General features: G+C 46.2%; 1 long non-coding RNA gene across 1 annotated transcript; it reads right to left on the reverse strand.

The window, feature by feature from the left end:
* Positions 1–4,787: 4,787 nt before the first annotated feature.
* On the reverse strand, positions 4,788–10,667 carry LOC144322999 (uncharacterized). The gene is made up of 3 exons (XR_013388551.1): positions 10,538–10,667; positions 9,406–9,628; positions 4,788–5,180 (listed from the first exon to the last, which is right to left on the reverse strand). It is a non-coding gene; the product is annotated as an uncharacterized LOC144322999 (long non-coding RNA).
* Positions 10,668–14,324: the final 3,657 nt, after the last annotated feature.

Below are 14,324 nucleotides of genomic sequence, written 5' to 3' on the forward strand. Positions count from 1 at the left end.
TCTCTCTGTCTGTGTGTGTCTCTCATGAATAAATAAATAAGATCTTAAAAAAAAAGGAAACTTCAAAAACATATTAAGTGAAAGAAGCCAGTCACAAAAGGCCACCTATTATATGATTCCATTCATATGAAATATCCAGAATAGGTAAAGTTAAATCAATAGAAACAGAAAACAGATCAGTGGTTGCCAGGGGCTGGGTGGGGGGAGAGGGAAGAAGGGAATGATTAAGGGGCACAGGATGTCTTGTGACAGTGATGAAAATGTGGAACGAGATGGAAGTGATGGTTGCACATTGAAAATGCACGAAAGGCCACCAAATGACACATTTATCTTCCATCTATCATCTATCTATTAATTTATAGTGGGCTCTCTGCCCAATGCAGGGCTGAACTGTGAGACTGAAAGGGGCACCCTCTGAGGACTGAGCCAGCCAGACACCCCCAAATAATACACTTCAAAATGGTTGACTGAATGTTCTGTGCATTTTCCCTGATAAAACAAACAAACAGCGCCCGCGGAGCAGCTAAGCAGGCTCCCGAGCTGCCTGCCTGCGCGCTCAGCCCCGGCTACTCCCCGGCCCGGCCTCCGTCCCCCCGGAGCACAGGAGCCTCGAGAAGCAAAGGCATCGATAGGTCCGCTGCAAGATCAGTTTAGAGCAACCGGATTGCGCAAAGCCTAAACCAGGAAATCTGGTCGGACAGGCATGGGATTCACGCCTGAAGTCAGCCCTGCCCTGGAAAACCTGCGGCGGGGGGAGGGGGGCGGTGCTGACGTCAGAGCCAACCTGCACTTCCGGGTAGGGCGGGTCTGTCCGGCTGCGGGAGGAGGGGCTGGAGCGGGAGCCGCCGAACTTCCATGGTTAACCCTTCAGGATCTGAGGCGCCCAGAGCCGGCAGGGACTTGATTTTATTTATTTATTTTAAAAGATTTTATTTACTTGAGAGCGAGCGAGCGCACATGAGCAGGGGGAGAGGGAGAGGGAGGGGCAGGCGCCCCACTGAGCAGGGGGCTCAAGGTGGGACTCCATCCCGGGATCCGGGGGTCATCACCTGAAAGGAAGACAGATGCTTAACCGACTGAACCAGCCAGGCTCCCCGGAAGGGCCTTTATTTATTTATTTAAATATTTATTTATTCATGAGACACACACAGAGAGAGGCAGAGACACAGGCAGAGGGAGAAGCAGGCTCCATGCAGGGAGCCAGATGTGGGACTCGATCCTGGGTCTCCAGAGTCACGCCCTGGGCCGAAGGCAGGCGCTAAACCGCTGAGCCACCCAGGGATCCCCGGAAGGGCCTTTAGAAAACATCCTCGAGGAAATGGCATGTCCAAGCTGCTAAACACCTTCTCCCAAGTCACACAGCTGGTAAAGGGCTGGGCTGGGACTGGGAGGAAGGCAGCCGAGGCTTAGACACCTGCTCTGTGTCCAGCAGCCGGAGTGATCTCAGCCACCTGCAAAGCAGGTGTTAACAGCTCCACTCTGCAGAGGAAGTTCAGGGAGGCTCGGTGACCAGGCCGACAGCACACAGCTGTTAAGAGGCAGGGCTGGCAGGTGAACATAAGTCTCCCTGACTCTTACAATCTGTAAGTCTTGCTAGGCTTTTGTCTGTCTTCTTCTTCACATGGGTGTCGCCACTGCCAGGAGAATGAATGAATCCGTCACACCAACCTCTTTCCTTTCTTCCCTACCTCCTTCCAGACTCAGCCTGTTCAAAGTTAACACACACTCTGGGGCTTGCTCACACAGTTGCCATGGTAACCGAACTCTCAGAACTTAGAAACAACAGCTACGGGCAATCCGGGACAAAAGCACTGAGCCCTTCTCTTGCTAAACTAGTTAAGGCTTTTCTGTCCAAGCTGACAAGAAGTAACACAAACCAGCAAAGAGCGAGAAGATACTTCCTAACACACCATTATTGTTACTGACCGTGGTCATTGACCAAGGGCCCTTTGTGACCACCACTGTCACCTTCACCACAGATCCGTGGTTTAGAAAGTGGTATCTGCTGAGGACACCTGCCTTTAAGTGGTAACTAAATTATAGCCCTGCTCTACCACCGGTGCTTGGGATTAGCAGGAGATAACCACCATTACCTCAATGGCTTGATAGCATTTTAGCCCAAAGCAGGAAACTTGCTAATTTTGCTAAGTAGTACAAACTAATAGTGTTTGGACTTTTTGAAATATTGAAAATAATTTCTTGGTGGCTCAGTCAGTTTAGCATCCACCTTGATCTCAGCTCAGGTCTTGATCTAAGGGTCATCAGTTCAAGCCCTGTAATCGGCTCCATGCTGGGTGTGGGGCCTTGAAAGAAAGAAAAGAAAAAAAAAAAAGAAAGAAGAAAGAAAGATCATTCTTTTTTAAAAGATAGCAGTTTATTGAGATACAGTTCACAAATCATACATTTTTTTAAAGTATTTTATTTATTTATTCATGAGAGACACAGAAGGAGAGAGGCAGAGACACAGGCAGAGGGAGAAGCAGGCTCCCTGCAGGAAGCCCAATGTGGGACTCGATTCTAGGACCCCGGATCAGCACCTGACCCGAAGGCAGTCGCTCAGCCTCTGAGCCACTCAGGTGTCCCACAAATCATACATTTTAATCAAAGTGTACAGTTCAGTGAGAAAATTCCTTTTTTAAAATATTTTATTTATTTATTCATGAGAGAGAGAGAGAGAGAGAGGGAGGTAGAGACACAGGCAGAGGGAGAAGCAGGCTCCATGCTGATCTGGAGACCCATGTCCGGCTCCCTGCATGGATCCTGTTTCTGCTTCTCTCCCTCTCTCTCTCTGTGTGCCTGTGTGTGTGTGTCTCATGAATAATAAATAAAATCTTAAAAAAAAAAAGACCATTCCAAACAAAATAAGAAATGAAAATGAGGAAATAGCCATAGCCAAAAAAAAAAAAAAAAAACAACCAAAAACCCTTCAAAGAATTGATTAGTATGCAAATAAATGAGAAAGGATGGTTTGCTGGGAAACCATAAATTACCAATATCAATGCTAGAATACAACAAAATTTGAAACAGACCAAATAGAGGCACCTGGGTTCAGCGTCTGGCTTTGACTCAGGTGGTGATCCCAGAGTCCTGGGATTGAGTCCTGCATCGAGCCTTCTTCTCCCTCTGCCTATGTCTCTGCCTCTCTCTGTGTGTCTCTCATGGATAAAAGAAAGAAGGAAACAGATCAAATATCACACACACAAAATGAAGATGTTATCAAGGGGTGGCTCTCCCACCCACAAAGGAAAAAAGAAAAGCACCAGGATCCAACAAGTCCTCTGGTTAATTCAACCAACACTTATAAGAAACGAGGACAGAGAGGGGGAAGGGAAAAAAAGAAAAAGAAACGAGGACAGAAAATATCATTCGAATGCTTCAGGTTCTTAGAAAAGAATAAATAAATCTGTTGTATTCATTCAATTCTCATTCAATAATCTGGGACACCTGTGTGGCTCAGTGGTTAAGATTATGTTGGTTTGGGTCGTGATCCTGGGGTCCTGGGATGGAGTCCCCCACTGGGTTCCTCACAGGGAGCCTGCTTCTCCCTCTGTCTATGTCTCTGCCTCTCTCTCTCTGTGTCTCTCATGAGTAAATAAATAACATCTTTTAAAAAATTCTCATTCAATGATCCTGTGAAGAAGATAAATCATTGTCCCTGTTTTAGAGATGAAAAAATTCAGGCAAGAGGTATTAAATCACTTGTCCAGGGCTACACAATTGTAAGCAGCAGATCCAAATTTGAACCTGGTGAGTTTAGTTCCAGAATTTACTCTCTTAACCACTTTGTCAGGTCAACTCTTCCAAATGCCTTTTATGGATGTTGCATATCAATACCCCAATCTGTCAAAAATGGCACAAGGGAGGACAACTACAGGGTAGTCTCACTGATAAATATCACAGCAAAAATTGTAAGCCAAATTTTTGCAAATAAAATCCAGCAACACATAAAAAAATATAAATATAAATATAAATATAAATATAAATATAAATATAAATATAAATATAAATATAAATATATATATATATATATTTATACCACAACCGAGTTTGGAAATACCAAGAATGTAAGAGTACAGGATGGTTCAATAATAGGATATTGCTGATATTATTCACCATATTGATAAATCATTGGAGAAATATTGCATGATTATGATAATGCTGCAAAGATTTTTGGTAAAAGTAAAAATCCATTCATAATTTCCTTTTTTTTTTTTTTTTTTTTTTTAATTCATGAGAGACACACAGAGAGAGAGGCAGAGAAACACAGGCAGAAGGAGAAGCAGGCTCCTTGATGTGGGACTCGATTCCGGGACTCCAGGATCAAGCCTTGAGCTGAAGGCAGGCGTTCAACCGCTGAGCCACCCAGGTGTCCCCTTGCCTAATTTAAAATGAAAATTTCTGAGCAACGGGAAGGGAAGGAAATATTTTTAAAATACAATTACACACACACACACACACACACACACACACAGCCAAAAAGCCAATTTGTAAGAATAAAATACTAGAATACTAAAAGCATTCTCATTAAAATCAGGTCAAAGCAAAGATACTACCATCACTTTTATTTAAAATTGATCCAAGGAGGGATCCCTGGGTGGCGCAGCGGTTTGGCGCCTGTCTTTGGCCCAGGGCGCGATCCTGGAGACCCAGGATCGAATCCCACATCAGGCTCCCGGTGCATGGAGCCTGCTTCTCCCTCTGCCTGTGTCTCTGCCTCTCTCTCTCTCTCTCTGTGACTATCATAAATAAATAAAAATTAAAAAAAAAATTAAAAAAAAAAATAAAATTGATCCAAGGAAAGGACACCTGGGTGGCTCAGCAGTTGAGCATCTGCGTTTGGCTCAGGTCATGATCCTGAGGTCCTGGGATGGAGTCCCACATTGGGCTTCCTGTGTGGAGCCTGCTTCTCCCTCTGCCTGTGTCTCTGCCTCTCTTTCTGTGTCTCTCATGAATAAATGAATAAAATCTTTAAAAATAAAAAAAATAAAATTGATCCAAGGCACTTACCAATATAAATAAATGGACAGGGATCCCTGGGTGGCGCAGCGGTTTGGCGCCTGCCTTTGGCCCAGGGTGCGATCCTGGAGACCCCGGATCGAATCCCACATCGGGCTCCCGGTGCATGGAGCCTGCTTCTCCCTCTGCCTATGTCTCTGCCTCTCTCTCTTTCTCCTCTGTGACTATCATAAATAAATAAAAATTAAAAAAAAATAAATGGACAAACAAAAAAAGGTATAGTGATTAAAAAAGAGGAGATACAATTGTTACTTATAAACTATATGATACAATTATATCTTAGAAAATGTAAGAAATTTGACTAAAAAAAATCTGTAGCATAGAAAGAATTCAGTAGGTGTCTAAATACAAATTTATTAAGCAAAATCAGTAGGCTCAGGGTGCCTGGTATTGGGGTTGTGAGTTCGAGTTCCACATTGGGTGTAGACATTACTTAAAAATTAAAAAAAAAAAATCTTTAAAAAAGTCAATAGCCTTAGGGGTGCCTGGGTGGTTCAGTGGTTAAGCATCGAATTCTTGATTTTGGCTCAGGTCATGATCTCATGGTTATGAGATCAAGCTCTGTGTTGGGCTCTATGCTGGGCATGGAGTCTGCTTAAGATTCTCTTTTCCCTTGGGATGCCTGGGTAGCTCAGGCGGTTAAGTATCTGCCTTCACCTCAGTCCCTAATCTCAGGGTCCTGGGATTGAGCCCCACATTGGGGCTTCTTCTTCCCCCTCTGCTCCTCCCTCTGTTCTCTCTCTCTCACAAATAAATAAATAATAAAATGCTTTTTGAAAAGAGATACTTTCTCTCCCACTTTCTTCTGCCCATCCCCTCACCTCTCCCTCTCTAAAAAAAGGAAATCAATAGCCTTAATATATATAAAATATATTGGAAAATATAATGGAAGATTTACTTTTGACCCAGAAATTCCAGTTTTGGGAATTTATCTTACCAATATGTTTGTATATTCATTCATTCATTCATTCATTCATTCATTCATTCATTCATTCAATTATTACTGAGTGCTATTCATTCTGCATCAGATACTCTTCTGTATGCCAAGAATACAAATGAGTAAACAAATTGGCTAAATGAAACCAAAGCCAAAACCAAAACCATTCCAATTTGGCAGTAGGAAGCAGATAATACATGTAAAGTAAATTATATAGCCTGTTAGAAGGTGATGATTACTAAGAGAGAAGTTGAGTGGTGCTTGGGTGGCTCGGTGGATCGAGCATCTGCCTTTAGCTCAGACCATGATCCTGGGGTCCTGGGATGAAGCCCCACATTGGGCTCCCTGCTCAGCCAGGAGCTTGCTCCTCCCTCTCCCTCTGCTGCTCCCCCTGCTTGTACTCTCTTGTGCTCTCTTTGTCAAATAAATAAACAAAATCTTAAAATAAAAAAAGAAAGAAAAGAAAAAAAGCCAACCAGAATAGGGAGCTTGGGAATGCCAGGTGGCTGAGATGAGCTTCCCAGAGAAGAAACAAGGTGAGGAGGTGGGTCATGTGAATATGGATTAGGAGGAAAGGAGCACAAAGTCCCTGGGGTGGAGTGGTGTGTGCACACAAAATGAGTTGTGTCTGTAACAGAAAAAGGTTCAAAGAATAAGTATTCATCTATAGAGGACCCGTCAACAGGCTAAGGTATATCTACCAGTGGAATATTATGCAGCTGTACAAAAGAATAAGGAATGTCTCTATGAAGTGAGATGGAAAGATCTCCATGATATACTGTTGATTGAAAAAAAGGGAAGGAGATCCCTGGGTGGCGCAGCGGTTTGGTGCCTGCCTTTGGCCTAGGGCGCGATCCTGGAGACCTGGGATCGAATCCCATGTCGGGCTCCCGGTGCATGGAGCCTGCTTCTCCCTCTGCCTGTGTCTCTGCCTCTCTCTCTCTGTGTGTGACTATCATAAAAAAAAAATAAAAATAAAAAAATTAAAAAAAAAAGAAAAAAAGGGAAGGAACAGACTAGATTATATGGCATGGTAGCTCTGTGTAAGAAAAAGAGGAAAGTCAATATTAGAATGATATCAATTATTTCTTAATTAATTTGTAAATTTAATGTGGGCTCCCCAAAAGAAACAGAAAAGCTAGTTTTTAAGAGCTGAGAAAATTCTTCTTCTTTTTGTAAATAATCTTTATACCCAATGTGGGGCTTGAAACCACAACTCGGAGACCAAGAGCTTCATGCTCCCCTGACTAAGTCAGCCAGGTGCCCCTAAGAAAATTCTTAAGAAGAGTAAGAAAGGGGGCCAGCCCACCCAGATGTTAAATGTACTGTACGGGTGTCTGGGTGGCTCAGTTGGTTGAGCGTCCAACTCTTACTTTCAGCTCAGGTCATGATATCAGGGTTCTGGGATTGAGCCCTGCATCCAGCTCCACGCTCAGTGGCGGGGGCGGGGGTCTGCTTGAGCTTCTCTCCCTCTCCCTCTAACGCCTACCCCACTCTTTCTCTCAGATAAATAAATATATCTTAAAATAGTGTAAAACTACTGTAATTAAGAATATTATTTGGTGGGATTCCTGGGTGGAGCATCTGCCTTTGGCTCAGGGCGTGATCCCGGGGTTCCTGCAGGGAGCCGGCTTCTCCCTCTGCCTATGTCTCTGCCTCTCTCTCTGTGTGTCTCTCATGAATAAATAAATAAATAAAATTAAAATTAAAAAAAAGAATACTATTTGGGGGGAAACATGAAAAGGCAGATCAAGGGCAGCCCGGGTGGCTCAGCAGTTTAGTGCCGCCTTCAGCCCAGGGCCTGATCCTAGAGACCTTGCATGGAGCCTGCTTCTCCCTCTGCCTGTGTCTCTGCCTCTCTCTCTCTCTCTCTCTCTGTCTCTCATGAATAAATAAATAAAATCTTAAAAAAAAAAAAAGAAAAGGCAGATCAATAGAATAGGATAGAAAGTCCAGAAACAGACCCCAGTACACACAGGAAATAGTAGAGTATAAATCATTCTGGGAATATTGAGTAGTCATCTGGAAACGAATACATTTGTAACCTTCCTGCATTACTTACACTAAAATAAACTTCAAACAGCTCAAAGATATAAATCTAAAATATGAAACCATAAAAGTATCAGATTAAAAAAAATTTATAATCTTGCAGTGGGGTGGCTTTACTTAAGCATGACTCAAAACTCAGAAATCAACTTTGACCACAATAAAAATTTTAAAAATTTCCATGGAAAAAAATAACAAAATCCAAAGGCAATAAACAGAACAATAATATATGCAACACATATGCAGACAAATTTCCGTAGTATAAAGAGAACTCCTATAAATCAAAATGGAAGACTGAAATCCTATAGGAAAGCAGTCACAGATGCAAACAAAGACTTCATAGGAAAGGAAATTAACATGGCTCTTAAATATATTAAAAGATGCTTAACCTCATTTAAATTAAAACCACAGGGACATACCATTTAGACTCAGTGATTGGCAAAGATAAAAATAATTTGATAACAGATGTGGCTCATAACTATCTTTATTTATTGGACAGTGCTGATCTGGGTTGAGGCAAATTCTCCCTTGAGTTGCTATGTCACTGGGCTCAGGAGCCTGGGTCTTCCTTACCTACCAGGCCCACTGCAGGAGGGGCCCAGCCTCACCCTCACGGCAAGGGTGCTCATCCTGCCATACCTCTTAGTCTGGTCACTGGCCAAGAGATCAGCTCCTCAGGTCATCTCTTTCCTCCCCAGGGCTCTGGCACTCCTGTCTCATCTTAATGAAACTCTGCTCTCCACCTTCTTAAATCCTTTTACTTGGTCCTTTCTTTTTCTTTTTCAAGATTTTATTTACTTATTCATGAGAGACCCAGAGAAAGAATCAGAGACACAGAGAGACAAGCAGGCTCTCTGAGGGGAACCGGATGTAGGACTTGATCCTGGGACCCTGGGATCACGACCTGAGCCAAAGGCAGACACTCAACCACTGAGCCACCCAGGTGCCCCTACTTGGTCCTTTCAAAAGCTGGTTGTTGGTCAACAAAATTGCCTACGCTCTTGCTGCTCTTCCAAATACACAGCCTAGGGTTTAACTGTGGGGCCTGGGAGGTGAGGAAAATGCATGAAGCGCGATGGCCAGGGGTACGTGCCCACGTGCACACTGTGTGTGGTGACAAAATCGACAAGTTGGAGAACCCATGTGTCCTGGGCCAGCTTCGTGTGGGAGATGTGGACTCAGTACTATCTCGCCTTTGGTTGTTCAAGAGAGGCAAGCAAGAAGCCCTCCCACACTGCTGCTGGGAACGTAAAAGAGTGCAGCGCTGTAGAAACGATTGACCGTTCCTCAGAAAGTGGACCGTGGAGCTACCGCACGGCCCCGCAATCCACTGCTAGGTACGTAACCCAGAGAACGAAGAACTAACTGTTCGCGCAAAAACTTGTACGTGAATCTCACAGCCTCACCAGTCACGGTGTCCCAACAGTGGAATCACCCCAAAGGCCCATCAGGGAATGCCTCTGCAAACACCTGCCGTGTGTCCATCCCACGGAATATTATTCAGCCATAGAAAGGACCTGGGTACTGAAACATGATGAGGCCTGGGGACGCTATGGTCGTGAAAGGAGCCAGGCTCCGAAGGCCACGCATTGTACTCCGTCCACATGGAATGTTCCCAACAGGTAAATCCTTAGGGAGAGAAGACTGATTAGCTGCTGGGGCTCAGGCTGGAGGGGGCGGATTGCTAATGGGTACCCACAGAAGGGCTCTCTCTAGACTTAGGGAAGGATGACGGGTGTCCAGCCTTGCCAATGTCCTAGGACCCCGGGAGTTTTAGGCCACGGGAATTCTATCCCAGAGAAAAGCAAACGGAAAGAGACCCGCAATCGGAGCGTTCGTGAGACACCCCCTGATCTTGACTTCATTTTCGGAACCAGCCGGGCGTGGGGCGGGGGGTGGGGCGCCGGGGCCAGCTGTTGGGTGGGGGCTCCGCCTCCGGCACCCCTGCCCCTGGTCCTCCGCCCTGGGCCCTTGCGGGGCGGGCGCCTGCCGGAGGCTCCCTCGGGCGGATCCCGCCGCGTCTGCTGGAGACCTGGCTCCCCTCGGGTCCCGCCTCACCCTCACCCCTGCGCGCAGCTTTGGGCCCACGCGGAGCCCGGCACCCTCCTCTGCGGCGCGGCCGGGCGCCCCCCGCCCCCCAGCTGCGCTCCCGGCGGCGCTGCGCTTCCTGTTCTCTGACCTCAGCCGGGTCTCTGCCTCCACTCCTGTCTTCACTTCCTTCCCCTCCCGCGGGGATGCCACAGCTCCCCACCCCGCCACCCCCTCGGCAGCCTCCTGGGGCACCCGCCTGGGGACCCAGCTCGGGGCAGTCTGCGTGGTCCTCTCCTTGGGAGCGCGGCCCTCCGCTCTCCTGGAGAAATCCGCGTCGCCGCAGAGCCTGGTGCTGTTAGCCCGGGGACGTCGAGGGTAGCGAGGCTTCCAGTACTGCCTTCCCCAGCGCTCTGCCTTCCTCATCGACTCACCCTGGCGCCCTCCACAGTGGCTGTTTAACCCCGCTCCTGGCTCCCCAAACCAACCATCCCCCCTTCTATTACGTACAGAAGCTACTCTCCCATCCTCCTGCCATCTAGGTCTCCCCTGACTGCACCCACTGATTGCCTCCAAAGGGAAGACATGTCCTTTTTCCATCTACTACGGGCTGAAGGTTGTATCCCACAAAAGTCATAATGTTAAACCCTAACGCCCAATGTGATGGTATTAGGACGTGAGGTCTTTGGGAGGTGATTAGGTCATGAGGGCCAAGCCCTCATGAATGGGATTAGTGTCCTTATAAAATAGGCCCCAGAAGGATCTCTCATCCTTCCGCCATGTGAGACAGTGCACAACCTGGACTCCCAGCCTCCAGGACCCTGAGGAATATGTGTTTGTTGTTTGCAAATCACCCAGTCTATGTATGGTATGCCGTCATGGCAGCCTGAGCTGACTAGGGCACCCCCTAAGGCCATCCTCCCCACCCTGCAGGATCCCAAACCAGATTCCACCTTCGGCTCCTTGATGTTCTCCCTGGTTTCTCTGATGTCTCCCTACTGATTCCTTGCCAAGAACAAACAGGAGTCCTCCCGTGCCTCCCTCTGTCCCTCCCTCCACCTTGTGTCCTTTTCCAGCTACTAGCCTCTTCCTCTCATCAGCCAAAGCACTTAATGAAGAGCACTTACTGAAAAGTCTACAGCAGCTGTCTCAGTTTCCTGATACACCACCTCCTCCCCAAAGCAACCTGGCTTCTCCCAATTCTACTGAAATTTTTCTTGCAGGTCATCACCTGCACCCTAATTGCCCAATCTAACTGACTCTTCTTCTTTTTTTTTTTTTTTTAATATTTTATTTATTTATTCATGAGAGACACAGGGAAAGAGAGAGGCAAAGACACAGGCAGAGGGAGAAGCAGGCTCCATTCAGGGAGCCCAACGTGGGACTCGATCCCGGGTCTCCAGGATCAGGCCCTGGGCTGGAGGCGGCACTAAACCACTGAGCCACCTGGGCTGCCCTCTAACTGACTCTTCTAAGTCATGAGCTTATTTGACTTCTCTGCAGCCACTAACCTCTCATAGACCTGCCCTGTGGCAGGTAGTATGATAGAGGGGTCTGTGGGAACCCCCTGGAGAGACATTTAGTTAGCCCTGGGGTGAGTCAGAGAGGGCTCCCTGGAGGAGGTGACACCAAGGCAAAGCCTGAAAGTACATGTGTAAGTTGGCCAAGGAGAGAAATGGAGCAAGGGCACTTTAAAAATTGGGAAGAATCCCAGAATTTGTGAAACTGATAGAAGTTTAACATTCCAGAAGTTGAACTGGGAGATGGATTATGAAAGGCTTTGAAAGTCATGGTAAGGAGTTTGCTGTTTGGGTTTTAATCTGGAGACAATGTGAAAATGTAAGTGACCTAAAGGAGAGGTTGGCAAGCATTCTATGTAATGGGCCACATCGTAGGTGTTTTATTTTTTTATTTTTATTTTATTATTTTATTTTATTTCTGTAGGTGTTTTAGACTGTTGCAACTTTTCAACTCTCCTGGTGTAGCAGAAGGGAAGCCATAGATCCTACGGAAACAAATGAGTGTAACCGTGTTGCAATGAAGCTTTATTTAAGCACACTGACATTCAAATTTCATATAATTTTTAAAGCAACCTATTTTTGGGGTGCCTGGGTGGCTCAGTCAATTAAGTGCCTGCCTTTGGATCAGGTCATGATCTCAGGGTCCCGGGGTCAAGCCCCGTGGCAGGCTCCCCACTGGGTAGGGAGTCTGCTTCTCCCTCTGCCTCTCCCCTTGCTCATGCTCACTCTCTCTCAAATAAATAAAGAAAATCATTTTTAAAAAATCTATTTTTGTTTTAATTATTTATTTATTTATTTTAGAGTGAGAGCATGCACATATGCATGAGCAGGGGCAAGGGGAGAGGAGGGGAAGGGGAGAGGGAGACAGAGAGAGAGAGAGAGAGAGAGAACCAACACTAGGTACAGAGCCTGACATTGGGCCCTGAGATCATGACCTGAGCCGAAATCAAGAGTCTGGACACTTAACCAACTGAGCCACCCAGGTGCCCCCTGAATTTCATATAATTTTTGTATGTCATAGAATACCATTCCTCTCTTGAATTTTTTCCAACCACTTAAAAATGTAAAAACCAGTCTTAGCTCAGGGGCTATACAAAGACAGGTGGCAGTCTGGCTTTGGCCTACAGGCTGAAGTTTTCCAACCTTATGGAAAACAAGGGAGTGATGTAATCAGAACTGGGCTTCAGATGATGGATCGGAGTGAGGGTGATGCCACCAGCCAGAGGGACTCGTGAGCAAGCTGTGGCAGCAGCCTGTGAGAGAGGATACACACTAGGGAAGTGGCGATGAGACTGGAGCTAAGCAGGTGGATTCGGGAAACACTGCACAGAGAGGGCTTGGGGAAGGAATTAAATAGCATTGGTGTCTTTCCCAGAAAGAGCAAGGCCCTGAAATGCTGAGATACAGGAAGTAGATCTCACCACTGTCGCCACAAAGGGGAATTATCCCAGGCTAGTTCTAGATAGATGCCCCCCTAGAACAAGTGGTAGGAGATTTCCAATACCATGAGCCCCAACCCCCTCTAGGTGTCCAGAGACTTTCCCTGTTCAGGGGAGTGCTTACATATGTCCTGGGCTATTGACAAGGTCATTGTTTACACGGAATACTTTGGATGCCCTGAGTGAGGCCTCCAGACGAAAGATATCATTAGTGTCAGTGGGTGATGTGCAGAGAGCTGATCTTGAGAGACCCTCCCCTGAGGGCAAGGTGGCTCATAGTCTTCCTTGACACAGGTGAAAGGTGGTGGGTATCCCATGATTCCAAGAGTTGCTTTAGCTCCTTTGTGGAGGCCAGGCACCCAGAGAAGATTCCAACTCCTTTGATCCACCAAACTCATCCCGATCCTCTTTTTCCATCTGTACTCCCAGATATAATCTCCTCTTCCCACCCCTTCATTCATTAGGTGAATGAAGCCTAACACTTTGTCTCTTCTCTTTCCAAGCTATTGTTATTGGAAAGATACCATGTCCTTCCTCATTCTGGGGCCCCTCTAGTCTCATTGCCCGGCTTGTGCAAATCAAAAGCTCTAGCTCTCTACCTCGGCACTTCCCACCACAGAATCTCCTCGCCCCTGACAACTTCATCCAGACAAGTGTCTACATAACCAGTGCCAAAAAGGAGCCTGTGTTTATGATTGATTACTTCTCTATCTCTGAGAGGAGTGGGAGGAAAAAAAATTGATCAACACTTTGGGTGGGTGTTGGATTTCTGAGCAGCATTGTTCTCATTTTGACTTCAGCACACAAAGGATCTACTTGAGATTTGTGTGATGAAGTCAAAACGAGAACATTCAGCATGGTTGAGCCATATTCAGCTGCTCAGCAAGGAATGGATTAAAGTGATGGACCATCAACCTAATCTAGGAAAAGACAGATGTGAGGATAGGAAGGAGATGATGACCAGTTAAAAGATGGAGGGCCAGTGGCTTAGAGGTCCCAAACGTGAGGAAGAATTGTCATATCAGGAGACTAAAAGGAAGGAGCCAGAAATATAGTTGAAAGTAGAGGTCCAAGCCTGAGATGTTAGTCATGGAAGTTCTGTAAGATGTGCTGTACTTGCTAATGACAAGGTCCAATGAATCACAAGGGTAGTAGACATGAGGCTGGAGCAAATTAGGGGATGTTCAGAACCATGTGGGGTTGGGGTTCTTGGTGATAAGGGGTGACCTAGGAGATGTGGGCTTTGGGCAGCATGGAGCACGATTGGCTCTTGTCCTTTCTATGTTCTTTGGGTCCCTTCTCTTCTCTACTGAAACTCATCACATAGATGATCTAACC

The sequence above is a fragment of the Canis aureus genome, chromosome 11, assembly GCF_053574225.1.
Source record: "Canis aureus isolate CA01 chromosome 11, VMU_Caureus_v.1.0, whole genome shotgun sequence".
NCBI classification, from domain to species: Eukaryota; Metazoa; Chordata; class Mammalia; order Carnivora; family Canidae; genus Canis; species Canis aureus.